This window comes from Alexandromys fortis, unplaced genomic scaffold, assembly GCF_014885135.2.
Source record: "Alexandromys fortis isolate MF-2015 unplaced genomic scaffold, M_Fortis_MF-2015_v1.1 scaffold_28, whole genome shotgun sequence".
NCBI classification, from domain to species: domain Eukaryota; kingdom Metazoa; phylum Chordata; class Mammalia; order Rodentia; family Cricetidae; genus Alexandromys; species Alexandromys fortis.
Window position 1 is genome coordinate 6331668 of NW_026067901.1, and position 17078 is coordinate 6348745.

At 40.1% G+C, this 17078-nt stretch overlaps 1 protein-coding gene across 1 annotated transcript in view; it reads right to left on the reverse strand.

Moving 5' to 3' along the window:
- The window catches only part of Cntn1 (contactin 1), a 271171-nt gene extending 255536 nt beyond the window's left edge, over positions 1-15635 (reverse strand). The window contains exon 1 of the mRNA XM_050130990.1: positions 15502-15635. The gene's annotated coding sequence lies outside the window, so the exon portion shown is untranslated. The remainder of the gene's footprint in view (positions 1-15501) is intronic.
- Positions 15636-17078: the final 1443 nt, after the last annotated feature.

Here is a 17078-nt window from a genome sequence, read left to right on the forward strand (position 1 = left end):
AATAAATAAATAAATAAATAAATAAATAAATAAATAAATGGAAAGGGAGAATAATAGAGAAACAAGTGTGACGTTGATCACAGTCACTGCATGTCTTTGTGGCTGCTTCATGCATGCTTTTAGTAAAATATTAGAAAATAGATTTTTATTGCAAGGATATACCATAATTGAGGCAAACAGAGGTTCTCTGAGCATATCCTCAGGGTGACGAAAGCATTTGGGTTAATAGCCACCTCTAGGCACATACTGATAGATAATGTTTTCCTAAAAGTTAAAAGGTACCACTTAGTACATCTATCAAAATGGAATGGTCCCATATGGTGGTTTGAGAATGACCCACATAAGCTCACATATTTGAATACTTAGTTCTCAGCGAATGGAACTATTTAGAAAGGATTAGGAGGTGTGGCCTTGTTGGAGAAAGTCTGTCTCTGGGTGTGGACTTTGAGATTTCCAAACTCCATGCCAGCCCCCCCCCTCTCTCCCTCTATCCCTATCTCTGTTTCTACCTGTACCTCTGTCTCTCCCTCTCCCCCCTCTCTCTGTCTCTGTTTCTTTCTCTACCTCTGTCTCTCTCTTTGCCTGTTGCCTATGGATCTATGGATCAGAGGAAAGGTTTTGGGTAATGATCTAGCCTGATGCCTGTCTACCTGAAGCCATGCTTCCTGCCATGATGATCAGAGACTAACCCTCTAAAACTGTAAGCAAGCAAACCCCCAATTAAATGCCTTCTTCTAGAAGTTGCCTTGGTCCTAATGTCTCTTCACAGTAATAGAACAGTAACTAAGACTGGCCATATAAATATTAAAAATCATACTAGAAGAAAAACAGACCTGAGACCTTATGGAACACACCAGACTGAAGAGATGTATAACGCTGTTCCCTGGACTACAAAAACATACAGACACTTAACAATGGCATTGACAGTCCCAGCCTTCTAACTACCTAGTGTGTGGTTCAAGGGATCAGGAGGCAGAAAACTTCTGACTGCCCCAAGAGCTTCAGCTCAGTCAACTTCCCATTGTTAAAGTAGCCCGTGAGAATTGCTGTCAGTCCTGTGGTTCATCCCTCAGTATGGTGCAGTACTAGCTGAGTCATGTACCGTGCTTTCATGGCATCCACATTCTTGCTTCTCACTCCTGCAACTTGACTCAACCTCAGGCCCACTTTGACCTGACAGCCCTGTGGCTGAGCCCCCAGACATAGCCAGTAGCTTGTCCATACACAGGGAGGTCCCCCTGGGTATGCTTTTAACTGTCTTACTTGTCTCTGGCAAGGCCTCTTTGAACTTCATTATGGCTTCTTTAGCCCTTTAGGCGGCATTCTAAAACCAACATATACATAAATAAATAGATACAATAACTATGATGTGTAATCTAAGAGTTGATATTATAATTAAGATTACAAGAATCTGTGTGTGCCAGTGGCCAGCTATCAAGAGAAATGGGGATTACTTGGCAAAATGCAGCCATAAAATTATATATTTTCTATAAATTTATTGTTATTCAATATAAATTCTGTCATTGTGGAAAGACACAAAGGTGCCTGTTTCTGATATAACACACTCTTACAACCCTGACCTAAGTAGATTTCTGATACTGGCTTAAAGCCATGCAAAAGCAGCACGGGAACAAAAGGGTAGATTTGGCCTACAGTCCATCATGAAGAGAAGGCAAGGGAGGAAAACTGTTTACTGCCATTCTTCTTCTGCCTTGGTTAGCTACCCTCCTTATAGCGCCTAAGACCAACTGACCAAGGTTGGCACCACTTATAGTAGGCTGGATCCTCTTTCATCAATTAGAAACTAAGAAAATGACCCACAGCTACACCCACAGAACAATCCAATTGAGGTAATTCCTCAACTTGGGTTTCCTCTTTCTAGGTACAGTAAGTTGACAATTGAAGCTATAGGGAGTCTATATATTAGAAAAGACACGTAAAATAATAAACTTTTATATTAGAACTATTAGTAATAATACAAAGCTGAAACAAGCCATATCTTTAACTCTAGAATAAAAAGATATTTGGATCTCTGTGAGTTCGAGGCCAGCCTGGTCTAGAAGAGCTAGTTCCAGGACAGGAACCAAAAAACTATGGAGAAACCCTGTCTCGAAAAATCAAAAAAAAAATTGCAGTATTTGTATAACAAAATCCTGTAACATTAAAACAGGAAGCATCACTACAAATTGGAACTTTACTCAAAGAAAGTTTGAACAAAAAAAAAATCTGTTACCAAACAAAGTAAATGTTTCCTGAGTCTGTTCTTATAAATATCAAGAATCTTTCAAACCATTCCACTGTCTAAAAAATAAAGAGACAGCTCAGTTGGTACTCAGCATAAAGGCTGAGTTCAATTGCTATAATCTACATGAGAACTAGTTAGCAACAGAAACCAAGGAACAAAACACCCACCAAAGACAAGACCAGATATTAGTACCTAGAATTACAATCTTACCAAACCCAGATACCCAGACACCACTGTAAAAACCACAATCAATAATAGTCAGGACAATATATCCTCACTGAAGCCCAGCAACCCTACCAGAGTTGGCCCCTATAATTGCAACACTGCTGCTGAAGCAAAAGTCAAGGAACTTTAAAATATCTTTTTATGAATATGATAGAGGTTCTTAAAGAGGAAATAAAAAATCCATTAAAGAAATGTATGAAAACACAAACAGTGAGAGAAAATAAATAAAATATTTCAAGACATGGAAAGTAGAAATAGAATCAATAAAGAAATCCAAACTGAGAGGAATCTGGAAATGAAAAATTTAGGAATTCAAACAAAATCCTCATCAACAGAATATAAAAAATGGAAGAGAGGATCTCTGGAATTAAAGATACAATAGAAGAAATTGATATATCAATCAAAGAAAATGATGACTCTAAAAACATCCAGACATGACACATCTGGAAATCTAGGACACTCTGAAAAGACTAAATCGATGATTAATAAGAATAGAAGAAGGAGACAAAAACCAGGTCAAAGGCACAGAAACTACTTTCAACAAATCACAGGAAAAAGAAAACAAACTTCTATAACTTAAAGAAAGAGATGCCTGTCAAGATACAAAAAAAAAACATACAAAATACCAAATAGAATAGACCAGAAAAGAAATTTCCCTCAACATTAATAATGGAAACACAAAGTTTAAAGAACAAAAAAAAATAATATAGAAAGTTCAAGGTAAAAATACCAAGTAACATACAAAGGCAGCTGAATTCGAATAACATCTGACTTCTCAATGGAAACTCTTAAAACCAGAAGGACCTGAAAAGATGTTCTCTGAAATCTAAGACGTAACAGAAGCCAGCCCAGACTACTATCCCCAACAAAACCTTCAACTGCAATGTATGGAGAAAGAAAGAAATTCCATGATAAAGCTGAATTTAAAAAGTACCTATCTACAGAAGACACTAGAAAGAACAGTTCTACTTGAAGAGGTTAACCACACCGAAGAAAGAAAACAAAGAGTAATGCTAGGCCAGCAAACAGAAAGAGGAGAAATTAAAAACCACACTACAAGAACAAACTACCAGAAAGCCACAAACATTGCTCATTGATGACTCTCAGCATCCCCAATAAGAAGACACAGACAGACAGAATGAATAGAAAACCAGGACCCATTCTTCTATTGTATCCAAGAAACACACCTTAACATCAAGAATAGACAGTACCTCGGGGAAAAAGGATAAAAAAAGATATCCCAAGCAAAAGGAATTAAGAAGCAAGCCAGAATAGCATTTTTAATATATGACAAATAGACTTCAAATAAAAACTAAGAAGAAATGGAGAACGACACTGCATACTCAACAAATGAATTATCTACCAAGAAGACACAGCAGTTCTTAACATCTATACACCAAACACAAGGGTATCCAAGTTCACAAAGGAAACACCACTGCCGTTGAAGTCACATATTGACCCTCATGCACTGATATAAAAGTAGGTGACTTCAATAACCCATTCTAATCATGAAGGGTCATATAGCGAATACAGTTACCAAACATACTGGGAAAACAGTGTCTTGGCTGATCAACTCTCTTCACCAAATGAAGCTTCAGTACAGGGAATGGAGTACATATAAGTTGTTGGCCAAACAGATCCATGGGAACCCCCAAACAATCCAGGCTTTTGCAAAGGCTATAGATTACTTTCCACAAGCTGTCAACAAGGCCACATTGCTGAAACCAACACAGACAAAACTCATTGTACATGGAGAAGTCGAGCTGTGACTGACAAAACCCTCACCCCTACATTCCAACATTTGTGGTACTCTGAATGTTACCAAAGTAGAAACTTAAAGACCAACACAGCTACAAACCCTTTTGTCTACAATAGTGTCACGCCTGCAAGATTTCCAAGTGGCCAAAGATTGTGTTAGTAACCAGCCAATATCTGATTTGAGTTAAGGTCTGCTATATGAAATGGAACGCTTACTCGACGCTACTTGGGCAACCAAGAACCAGACACTAGATAATCCTAGGAACCTAGGAGCAAAGCAAATATTACTGATCTACAAAAAAGATGCAGCAATAAGATGACCCTTGTTGACAGTCTTCTGTTCTCAGGTCAGTGCCTCGATCAGCCATCCTCAGAGAAGCTTCATCCTGCAGCAGACAGGAAGAAATAAGAGATCCACAGCCAGCAAATATTGAGAGAGGGGGGCTTTGCAACACTCACCCCTGAACAGAATGCTTCCATAAGTCACTCTTGGGGCCCCAGGGAACTCTGTGAAAGATGACGCAGAACGATTCAAGAGCCAGAGGGGATGGAGGACACCAAACTTCTAAAACGAGCAAGACCAACACACATGACATACAGGTGATTAACATACACACTCACAGACACTGGCAGCCTGCGCAGGATCAGCAGGGGTTTGCACCAGATGGGGTCCTAGAGCTGAAAGAAGTGGACACCTTGTTAGCATTCAGGCAGTACATTGGCCTGCCCTCCTCAACAGCAGCCATTAAGAGCACTCCCTGTGAGCATGCACCTGTTAGCCCATAGGTGCTTAGACAGCTCAGCACTAAGGGTCCTGACAGGATATATCACAAGCTGTGGCCACTCCCTGGGCCCTACGTTCCCCCATAAAGGAAAGACCCTCTCTCTCCTGCCACTGTCATGACAGAGACCTCTACTAAGCCCTCTCCTTTTACCTCTCCCAGTAAACCTCCCATGCAAATTTGTTGAGTTTCTTGTATGGTCTGGCTTTCCTTTCCGCCGCTGTGGCTAAACAACAACACACAAGTCCCCATCTCTAACCCAGAAGCTATCTCCAATTCATAACCACTTGCAAAAGAAAATCTTATTTTCTTCAATTAAGTCTCACTGGGAAGACAAACTAATCTTAAGAGCAGGCTACATGCCCAATAGTAGATAGCCAACAGAAAAACAAAACAAAACAAAACAATTCAACAGTATATTTGGAGGTTCTTTGTTTCATAATATTGTGCCAGGCTTTTTTTTAACTTTATTTTAATTTCATATACATTGTTTATTATACTGCATTATTCATATATGTGTATATATTGCTTATATAATGTAATATATATTATATCATGGCTTCCAGTTTTATGGTTTAAGAGAGTCCTGAATATACAAAGGAGCAGGTCTCTGCATTTATATCTGTTTCTTGTGCAGTTTCTTGGGTTCTTTTCCTTCTGTTTTGTCCTATTCTGATTTATTTTTGTTTTATTTTATTTTACTATTATCCCTTAGATGCCTGTTTGCTTTCTAACATGAGACATAAAGGGGGTGGATCCAGATGGGGAGAGAGTTGGGCATGAACTAGGAAGAGTAGAGAGAGGGGAAACAAGCCATGATATATTGTATGGAAAAAAATCCATTTTCAATAAAAGAGAATTAAACATGGTTTTGCAAAATACATTAATGAGTACTTTAGTAGAAGTAGCTGTCATGCTCGTGACCATTCAACCTACACATAGCCCAAATATCTACATTAACTACCAGAAACTGGCTTAGTTTTCTAGTAACCAGAGTTATAAAGATCCTAAAACAACACGTGAAGGCTAAAATGGAATCAACCCGCTACTCGTTTAAAATATTTTCAATTAAAATGCATTGCCTCTGATGTATAAAATATTAGACACTGTCATTTTCTGATATAAAATTTTGTTACACTAAACAAGGTGACGCTCAGGCTGAAATATTACTCTGTTCTTAGCATCTTTGCAGGCATCCTGACAGCTGCAGATAGAGATCTGCATTCTCAGTAACCATGACAATTAAATGTGGTCAGATTACAAACCTTAGCATAGAATTACTGCTAATGTTTGTGGTAGTGGGATGGAAAATTAGGTCAGAAAGCCATAAAACTCTGATGTTTGCATCAGAATTGTAATAATAAATATTTAAATCTACATTGTAAAGTTCTAATTCGCATTTGGAAAACAGCATTGTGTAAATCACTACAGCAGAAGACCTTTTTGTTTATGAGCCATCTATGAATAAAACATTTGAAAATTAGGAATATTTAATTTCTTGGGTTAACACAATATATTTGTGAGCCTAGCCTATGTTATATATACCATGAGCCACAGGATACTAAAGCCTGCTATTCGTGTAAGGACTGATCACATAACAACGCAATGATTAAAAACTAAAACAGTGTTCAGGCTGATTAGATCAAACAATAAAGAGACCTTGTCCAAAACAGGGTGGAAGGTAAGGACACTTGAGGGTGTTTGTACTCTGACCTCATCATGTAAGGTATTTGCTCTAATTTCCCAACTTACACAATAGAGTGATACATGCTTCAAGCCATCTACACTGTGGGTAAAGTGCCGAGAGGTCACATGCAAGAGATTTAAAACAATGATTTTCACTGTGGTGTTCAGTAAGTGATTATTGTTAATAAATGAATGGGAATTATAGACATGATACATTTGCAAACTGGTCAGAAAATAATTCTTATTTTTTCAACATGGTGAATGTCCAGACAGGGTAGAATTAGTGTTCTAAGTACGATCACTTTTAAATGAGTTTTTTTTTTTTTTATTATTTGCCTTAGTTCCTACCTCCCTCCAAAATTTGACTTTTGACTTGATTCCTATCAATCTTCAAGACTGTATAGAATTTTATGGTAAGCAAAGCTAAAAAGTAAACTTGAACATCTCCATTTAGAAATATCCCTCGAATTTATTTCAATAACTCAAGTTAAAAAGATGAGGAGAAGGATATTGCACTTTTCACCACAAACAGGAAAGAAATACACTCTGAAACAAATTCTATGAGTAAAAAAAGAAGAATTCTTCTCAAAGACCTGTAGAAAGTATACATATTTATGGATGGATTTTACTGATGAAAGGAGGGGGTAGTACACTGCCCAGAACTTTCAATGGCTCATTAAAATCTGGACCAATGTTATTATTCTGACAAGACATCAAGAGCCTCTCTGTAGTAGCACTAGCACACACACGGGGTCTGATCCCTAACATTTGAATTCAGGCAATTAATTTATTTCTCTGACTTTACCCATAAATCAGATAATCACACTTTTTCTTTTAATTTTAGATTATAGTATAATCACATCATTTCTCCTTCCGTTTCCTCCCTCAGAGCCCTCCTATCTCCCTTCTTTACTTTCTTCCAAATGCATGGCCTCTTTTTCATTGAATGCTGTTACATTCACATATGAGTATGTAATGCATGTACGGACCTAACTATAACCTTCTCAGTCTGTGCAAGGTTATTCATATATACATTTTCAGGGCTGACTATTTGGTATTAGATAATCAGTAGGTGGCTCTTACCGGGGAAAATAATTTCTCCCATTTTCAAAATTGGCTACCTGTAGTTCTTTATATGCTGAAGCCTTTTGAGGTAGCTGTCAAAACCCTTGTGAGGATCTGATAATGCCAAACACATAAGAGAGTATTCTAAATGCTATACACATAGGAGAGCAAGGTAAAATATCAAAGACGACAATGAATACTGATAATTAAGCAGAGAAGATTATACTTATTTTTGCCAATATTTAATTCCATTCAGATAAATTTATTTTTCTACAGCATCCATACATTTACAAATGTATCCTACCTTATGAAATACAGGATTGCTTAAAAGAAGTTAACTTAGTGATTTTGCATTATAGAATCATCATATCCTAGGCAGGGATTCTCATTAAAAAAGGGAAATTACAAAAATCTTCATTAAAAATCTTTTATGTATCTTGTATAAACCACAAAATCAGGATATCAAATTTGAAATACTATAAAAAACAACTATGACTTGTAGTTTTTATTTGTTGCTTTTTCAAGGCAAAGATGCATACTTCATTTGATGAAATCATAAAAACAGATTCAGGCTTGGTTTTCTTTTATGTCTGCAGAAATACTTACAAAATATAAAACATATAAGAGGACCTACTGGGACACAGGAAGACCTAGGAATGGTCTCTGTTCTGCAAGGCACACACAGTAGCTTCTGAGAAAACAATTGACTACAATACAGAAGTAACTTCTGGTTGTTAGAGACTGATTGAGAAACTCTGAATATGGGCTAAAAACTCGAGGTTTGTTCTCTAAGGAACAACTCCAGAAATGATAGAGCATCACTTCAGACACGGGGAGTTAGGCAATCTAAAACCAAACAAGAAGACAAGTGACTTATATTGGAGACCAGAGCATATCAGAGGAGGGGAGAAAAGAGAAAGCGTGAAGGGAGAGAAATGGGACTTTTGAGTCACCTGGGCAAGGTCAGCAGCTAGAGAGAGAAGAGATCTGAAGATGGAGAAATGAATTTTCAAAACTCAATAAGGACTAATGGCAAAATACTTCAGGTGAAATAAAGAGGGCCTTAGGAAAGAAAAGGGGAGACCCTAGCACAAGACCTTCAGTCTAGGGATCTCGCTATGAAATTTGCTTTGGAAAGACAGTTGAACATCTTTTTTAAAACACATTAAATAAAGTGTTTGAAAGAGTAAATAACTTATACTAGTTACAGAGCAGTTACCTGATTGGGGTCTGCTACCACACATTGTAGAGGTCTTGATAGCTGTAAGAGAACAGGTTAAGGACCAGCTCACACATAAGGAACCTAAAGTGACCAATCAGAGGTACTTAGAAAGAAGTCGCAAGACGGTACAAGGAAGGCATGACACGCTCAGGTCTACATCATCATGCGCAGGGCTGAGCAATTATCCAACGAGCTAAGGACCATCTGGATAATCCTAGCAGCAACAAATTTAGTGTTTGAGTCATTCAGATAATTGTGCAAACAATGCGCCCTGCTCTGGCTGAGTAACCTGGACGCTAATACCTACTGTTGTACGCTGTGCCCTGAGGTATTTTTGGAATGGACGATGGAGGCTCAGAAAGCATTAAGGAGCCAACTACTTACTTTAAGAGCCGCATGAAGAATAAAGGTTATCTTAACAGACACGATATTAAACTATATGTGTACCCAGAAGCCATGTCACATGAGGATAGACATAAGATACACAGTTCTGTTGTGCTTTAAAAGACAAAAGAAATTAGCAGTATGGTACTCATATGTGAGCTTTTATATTCAGTTCTGTTTGGTGGCAGAAAGTTCTCTGAGCTTCCAGACTAGATGAAGCAGAAGTGTGAATGACTTAATAAACAAAAGTAAAATTACAAGTGCTGTATGGTAAAGTACATTTCTAGAAAGTCACAGCCGAGCACAGCAATTCCAATCTAATCCCAGCACTTAAGAGACTAACATAACAGGATCTCCACAAGCTCAAGGCCAGTATGAACTATGTGGTGTGTCCAAAGTCAGCCTGCACACAAAGTGAGACTTATTTCAAACCCCACTTCTTGTGGTCTCCTCCCTCCAATAAAACCAAAGGCAGCATCAGGAGAAGAAACACTTTTGCAAATGTTCTGTTACATGAGGAACATGGGAGTGCCCTGAGTCAACCCAGCTTCACAAATGGAGAAGCACAGATCAAGTATGACATTCCATGAACTCACTACAAAGCACAGAAAGACAAAAGAACTCAATATATAACTTGTACCATCAAAATGGTCACCTTTAAAAGCTATAATACCACGTGTTAAAGAACAGAATGCATTGCCAAATTGGTATAGCCATTGGCAGAATATAAATCTGTGCATAAGTTTTGAGGAACTGTCAGTATCCATTAAGAGGCTACAAATATTGTCTTCACTAGTAACTTTTAATCAGTTATGATAAAGAAGTGACCATAAATGTGGAACATGTACATTTGCATTCAGTTCCTTAACTAAGAAAAATTAGAAATATTAATGACACTATATAAAAGATTACTTTGAAGCCAAATATACTTTCTTAATAACAATGGTCAATGAAATCAACAAATGCTTAGTGTCTGATGTGAAGAAAAAGTAGAGCACAAAAATCAAGTTACTTACATTATATCCAATATTCAAAGGTACAAATTGAAAGTATCTATATCCACTGACAGTAATGAGAAAAATAATGACCTAGGCATGGTGGCACATCCTTTTAATCCTAGTGCTGGAGAAGCAGAGGCAGGTAGATCACTATGAGTTTAAGTGCAGCCTGCTCTACACAGTAAGCACAGTGAGTTCCAATCAGACATCCTGTCTCAAAAGAAAAGGAAAAGAAAAAAAATTCTGTTTTCTTTATTTCTATTTTCTCCTTAGTGATTATGTAATTTCTTTTAAATACTCAAATTGATTTTCAATTTTATCTGAAATTAAGTTTAACAAAATAACTAAGTGCTTACATAATTTTCAATATAATTTTACATAATAGGCCTCACATTCAACCATAGTGAACAATGCATTATCCATCTGCTACATGGCCAATGGCAAACAACTCAGTCCTTAGAAGCTGGACCCAAGTAAGTCTTGCTACCAATAAAAAGTTTTGAAATAAAAAAAACAATAATAAAAATCTAACACACAATATACTTGAGTGATTTGTAGCATCTTGGATTAAGCTTCTGTGCTGGTGGACTTATTCACCACTCTACCAATCCAGGTTTATAACAGCAATGCAAATAGCGGATACACACTAGAAATTAGAATAAGAACAGATAAACTACTGAATAGCTAGTGGATACTTCTAGATGAAAGGAAGACTGAAAAATATTAGCCACAAGCAAAATTGTCTAGAAGGTTGTAGCCTGTGTTCCTAAAGGCCAGTTTATGGCTAGTGCCTATCAGTAGGGATAGGCAAACAAGGGTGTTCACTCCTTACGCTATCATTACAAATAATACTCTTTAACAGCTATTACTTATGAACAATTTCTGTGGCCCAAGTTCTGTCTTGAATCATTCACATGCACCGTCTCAGTCACACTCAGGAAAGCCTCCACAGTGTTATTGTAGAGCCCACTGCTAGCGTTCATATGTCTGCATAATGGCGACTCCCACCCACCCTGCCCCCTGCAGCCTATTTCTTAATCAGGACAGTATTCATTGGCTGCCAGGAGCATAATAGAAATGCAGCTACAGAAGGAAATATTTCATTTGAGAGCTTGGAAAAGAAAGCAAAAATAGGGAGACCAAGAAAGGAGGCTTAGAGAGGTAAGAAAACCTGACAACAGATGATTGTGGTATCTACTTCTGAAATCTGGTGGAAGAGGGGTAAACTATGGAAAATGACTGTCGGATGGAGGAACAATAGCCAACATGCTAGTAGCAAAAGCAAATACTGCTCCTGTAAAACATGGGAGTTTACCAGTGACATTAGAGTAGTTAGGTTCTGGGAGATGATGCAGACCATAGGCAATTTGCATGTAGAAATGGTAGCATTTGACTGGAAACATCAAGAGATGAGCTGGGTACATGCCAAACAAATGGGTTATTTGCAGCAGAGAATGGAACATATTGATAGGTGTGTATCAGGGGTAATACATGTACCATGGAGAATGCATTTGATTTACTGTGATTATTATGATGGGGATTAGAGATGCAATAGACTTGAAGAATAAAAAACTGAACACCAAGAATATCCAAGGGACCAATGATGACTTCATATTTACTGATTTGGGGGTGGGGGAGTGGGGAGTGTGGTTAAGGCAAGCATATGGGATGTTCTTACTTGTAGAAATCTATCTGTCACCTAACTCTCTAGATAGATGCATGGAGCACAAGAAAGAATACATGGCAGAATCTAGTCATTACTTAAAAAAAAAAAAACTGAATCATTCTGGGGCAAGAATGCAGAAGCACCCTCACATCAGCCATTAGATATCAAGGGCGGGATCATGGAGTCAGCATTCCCAAAAGTAGTCCTCAACTCTGCTGTCTACTGACAGTCATGAGCCTCAAATTATTGCAGCACCTATGTGAATAATTTGCCACGATGATAGGTTTTCAGGGGATACCTCTGAGTATGCTTAGAACTTTCAGTGTGATAACTATAAAGCCACAGAGGTCATAATGTCCCAGTTTTTTTTTTTTTAAATTGTTGTTGCTGTGATAATACACAGACCAAAGCTAAGACCACAGAGGAACATTGCTTACTGCCGCTCTTTGACTAGTTCAACTACCTTTCTTTTATCTCTTGAGCCCTTTGAATGGGAGTGGTGCTGCCCACAGTAGGCTAGGTACTCCTGCATCAATCTCTGACTAGTTCAGCTACCTTTATTGTATAGCCTGAGCCCCCCACAGTAGGTTGGTCCCTCCTGCATTAATTAGAAATAATGAAATCCCAACAGACATTTCGAAAGTATAGTCTCAGTGTAGCAATTTCTAATTGGGGCTCCCTTTTTCTAGGTGACTGTAGTTTGTCAACTTGAAAAAAACAGCACAAATGTCTTTCAGAAAAGCACTACTAGCTAACTGTAGTGATATTTCATTTGTATTTTAATAATTAAAGCTTGCCTGAAGATCAGAAAGTAAAACAGCAGCCCTAGTCAGCCTTACAGAACAGGCAGTGGTGACACACACACCTTTAATCCCAGTATTCACACTAGTTTTCCATAGAAACCAGGAGGTAATGGTACATGCCTTTAATCCCAGCACTAGAGCACATTATAGGACTGGAAGAGACAGCTCTCAGTCAGCCTCATTCTGAGGATTCCTGGAGGCCAGAATTGCCATTTTCGGACTGAGGTAGAGGTAAGAGTCAGTAGCTGGCTGCTTTGCTTTGCTGGTCTTCAGGTTGAACCCTAAAACTGTCTCTGGGTTTTAAATAATCGTTCTATAGATAATAAAATGGATAGATACATAAGGTTAACCAGCATAAGACTAAGTGTGATGAGGTCTCCACATGTGTTTCCAAAGAGACTCAAGTTATAGATTAATAGTCATAGTACTTCTATTTACCCACAACCTATTAAGTTCTCACTCCCACAGTGGAAGTATGCACATTTTTTTGTTTTTTTTTTTTGTTTGTTTGTTTCTTTGTTTTTAAGGCAGGGTTTCTCTGTGTAGCCTTCCTTGGCTGTCCTAGAACTCACTCTGAAGACCAGGATGGCCTTGAACTTATAGAGATCTGTCTGCCTCTACCTCCCACATACTGAGATTAAACCTATGTTCCACCAGTAGCACAGATTTTTAAGAGAAGCTTTAGGACAAACCTAGGAGTTGACCCTATCACTCCTCCCTGGAATGCCACGAGGCTCACATTCTAAGAGACTAAAACACTCCACAAAGCAGATAGGCAGGCAGGCAGGGTGACAAAACTCAACACCACCACCTCCCTCTGGAATAGTAGAATGATATCTAGGAAACCAAAATTTAATTCTGAAGAAAATAAAGCAATAAATGAACAAATGAGTTGCACATCGTTGCGGATATCAACACTATTTAAATTTATTACAACACTATTTAATTTATTACAAGGACCAATGACGATGGCATACTGCGGAGAGCACTGTCTGAAGAGAAGTTGTAAGACCAGAGCTGAAATTCGTGAATTCACACTATTTGGTTCTTCTGATTCATAACAATGGAAAGGCTATTATCAGGAAATAACCCTGGACAATGATAAAAATAAATATATAAACATCTAAAAAGAGTTCAAATAAATCTAAAATATCATATCAGCACAAATTTATGTAAGCCGCAAGAAAAATCTGTTCAAGCAAATGTATCAAAACTACCTCCAACGGCCCTACCAGAACCACACAGTCCTACATCCTGAAAAGTGGGTGGGTCCTTTTCAGACCCCTCAGTGCAGCTAGCTATAAGTTACCACATAAATATATTTAATTCCAAATAACCAAGAAGCAAGCATGTGCACAACATTGTGCACCAATGAGTCAATGAAATAGTGCAGAAAAGACATGCATTAGTGTGATGTATGCTACACTTCATGCTGCAATGGTCGATATGCACCAGACTCCGAAAACCGCGGGATAAGAACCAAGAATGCATTCAGAATAATTTTGGAATGCATTGATTTCTGTGCTTTAGCAAAAACGTTATTCCATGTGGGGGCTTGTTACTCTGAGTTTCTCTTCCCTGGCTGTCCCCATGGATGAAGAATTTGATTCTATTTCGCCCCTCCCACCCAGTGCTTGCGGATTGCCTGAGAAGGCCAAGGCAGCCCGCTCAGCAGCAAGGAACCCTAGCAGGCTGCGCAGGAGCTATATATAGCTCCACCTTGGAGATGTGCATACACACGTACAGATGCCCATGCTGGATTTGGCATGAAAAACAGGACAGCCAGAAATGGCTACACCTCTCACTTGCTTCTTTCCCACCATTCCCTTTTTTTTTTTTTTTTTTTTTTTTTTCAGGAATTTTCCCAGCATAGTGTATGATTTCCCCGCAATTCTTCTCCCGCCTGCTACCAGCAACCTGATTCCAGTAGGAATCGGCACTGGGCCAACACCTAGTTCCCAAATACGGTCACCCAGAAAGGATGCTTTAGGGTCCACCCTGACACAGGCATTTGACTAGATGAAGTGGTAGTTCCTGGTGGGAAACAGTGAGACAGGCGGGAAGCTACCTCTCTGCCGTGCCCAGTCCGCAGCACCTCGTGGAGGGGAGACCCTGGCTTTTCCTCAGACTGGATTAATCAGAAAAATGCCTGGATTCTTCCCAGTCCTCACGTCCAAGGGGAGCTAGTCCTTAGCCTGTGGACGCACCAGCCCTTGCCTCCCTTACTGCAAGTACCGGCAGCCAGAGCTGTTCTGGAGGGTATCCTGCAGGTGCGGGGGAGGGGAGCAGGCGGCGCCTGGCGTACTGAGCAGTTGAGATGCAGAGGACCTGCGGTTCCGACAGCTGTCATGTCTCCACCCCCAGGCCCCAACCTCTTAGACAGGGCAAACCCCAGGCCCGACCCCGCAGGCAGCCTCAAAGACTACAAGCAAAGTTGCCCAGATGCATTGCCCCTCGGGCTCCTCTCAGCAACCCTTCCCGGTACCTTGCCCCGGCTCCAGCATCCGACCACCCCCTTCATCCCATCTTCTGATTGGTGTCATGGACGTTGAGGTGACAGCCACAGCGACCCCGGGAGCCGGGGTAAGCAGGGCGGGGCAGGGGCTGAGTGGCCTCTGGGAAGCATGCCTTCCCTGCGCTCTGCAGAAGGGCGAGCCTGCCTCCTACCTGTTCCCCACTCCTGTCGCCGCTGCGCTGCCTGGCCCTACAGCTTTTCCGCTCCTGCCGCCGCAAACAGCTGGGAGCGCATCTCCCACCGGCGCCACTCCTCGCCTAGGCGGAGCCCACCCTAGCTACTTGACAGCAGAAGCCGGGGCCTCAGAGTGCAGTTATTGGGGCCGTAGGGAAAGGGAGGCGGGGACCGGAGAGAAGCCTGCACCTTTGATTGGACAGCGGAGATGTCATTCTCAACTCCAGGGTTTCTGTGGACTCAGAGCTTCTGAACCTTTGAAGTCCGTGGTTCCAAACCCTTCTGCCTCTTGGTCAGAGAGCTTTGGAGGAGGGAACCTGCTTTGAGGACCCATCATAAAAGGCTCCAAGAGGGAGGGGGGGAATCTGACAAAACCAGACTCCGGGAACTCCTGGAGATTTAACCAGGGATACCAGCAGGGGCAAAGACTCTCTACGGAACATGTGCTTCAGTGAGGAACCAAAAACCAACAAGATGCACAATTAAGTGGAGAGAAATCACAGAAATATCAGAACTGGGGATTTTTGTCTCATTCCAGTTCCCAGTCATTGCCCAAATACGCCACGGAAATTTTCCTTATATCAAAAAGTAGAAACTCTTTAACTTCTTGTGGCGGAAAATAGTCCACGAAGGGTCCAGTATTTTAAATGGGAAGACACTATAAAGCAAATTGTCAGAGTCAAGCAAATGGAGGCATTAGCGGTTAGTAGTTCCATTACCAGCCAGTTCTTAAAATAATGGCCACCGTACTGACTGGTAACTCGTCTCATGTTCTTAAGTCTGAATACACAAAACCGGACAGCTAGGTGATTGCGAGACTGCTTTTCAGAGGGCAGAGTGTCTTTGTGTGACTGTGTCATCTCTCCTGTCTATCCAGGTAGAACCAGAATGCTATGAAACCCCGAGGGACCCCTTAGTGGAAGACCAGGAAGATAGTGGAAATAAAATTGAAATAGAGCATGTGTTCTCTCAGTAACTAATGAGGGAACAAGATACCCTCTTCCTCTTTAGAGCCAAATCTATCTTCCACCTCGGTAACTTAGCCATCCTAACACACGCTGAACATAAGCGAAAACTCATGTTCATGAGTTCATGAATGGCTTGCCCCCTGGACTGTTGTCAAAAAGAAGGCTGGTGCTACCAAATGCTAAGTACAGACACCCAATATTCAAAGTTTTCAGTGCCATCAAGGTACCTTGTATATTCTATTCATAGTCCTGGAAGACTCCAGGGTTATAAGGAACAATAGATACATTGTTATTATACATATATACTGTGTATGCCAGGAACCCTCTTGCCACAGCTACAAGTGTCAAAGCCTCCAGAGTCATGTTTCCCCATAACATGCCTGATAGTCTTGTATCCTCATCTCCAGGACACTCCAGATTTCCCAAGGAACTGCACAAAATTCTTGGATTACAGGGCATTTGTCCTGTGCCTTATTCTCTGTGTGGTGTACCAGAACTCGGCAAGAATGAGATGTAGAACTTGCAGAGGGAATCCAGGGGGACAAAATTAGCAAAAAGCTTAGTAGGGAATGCGCTTTCAGTATTAG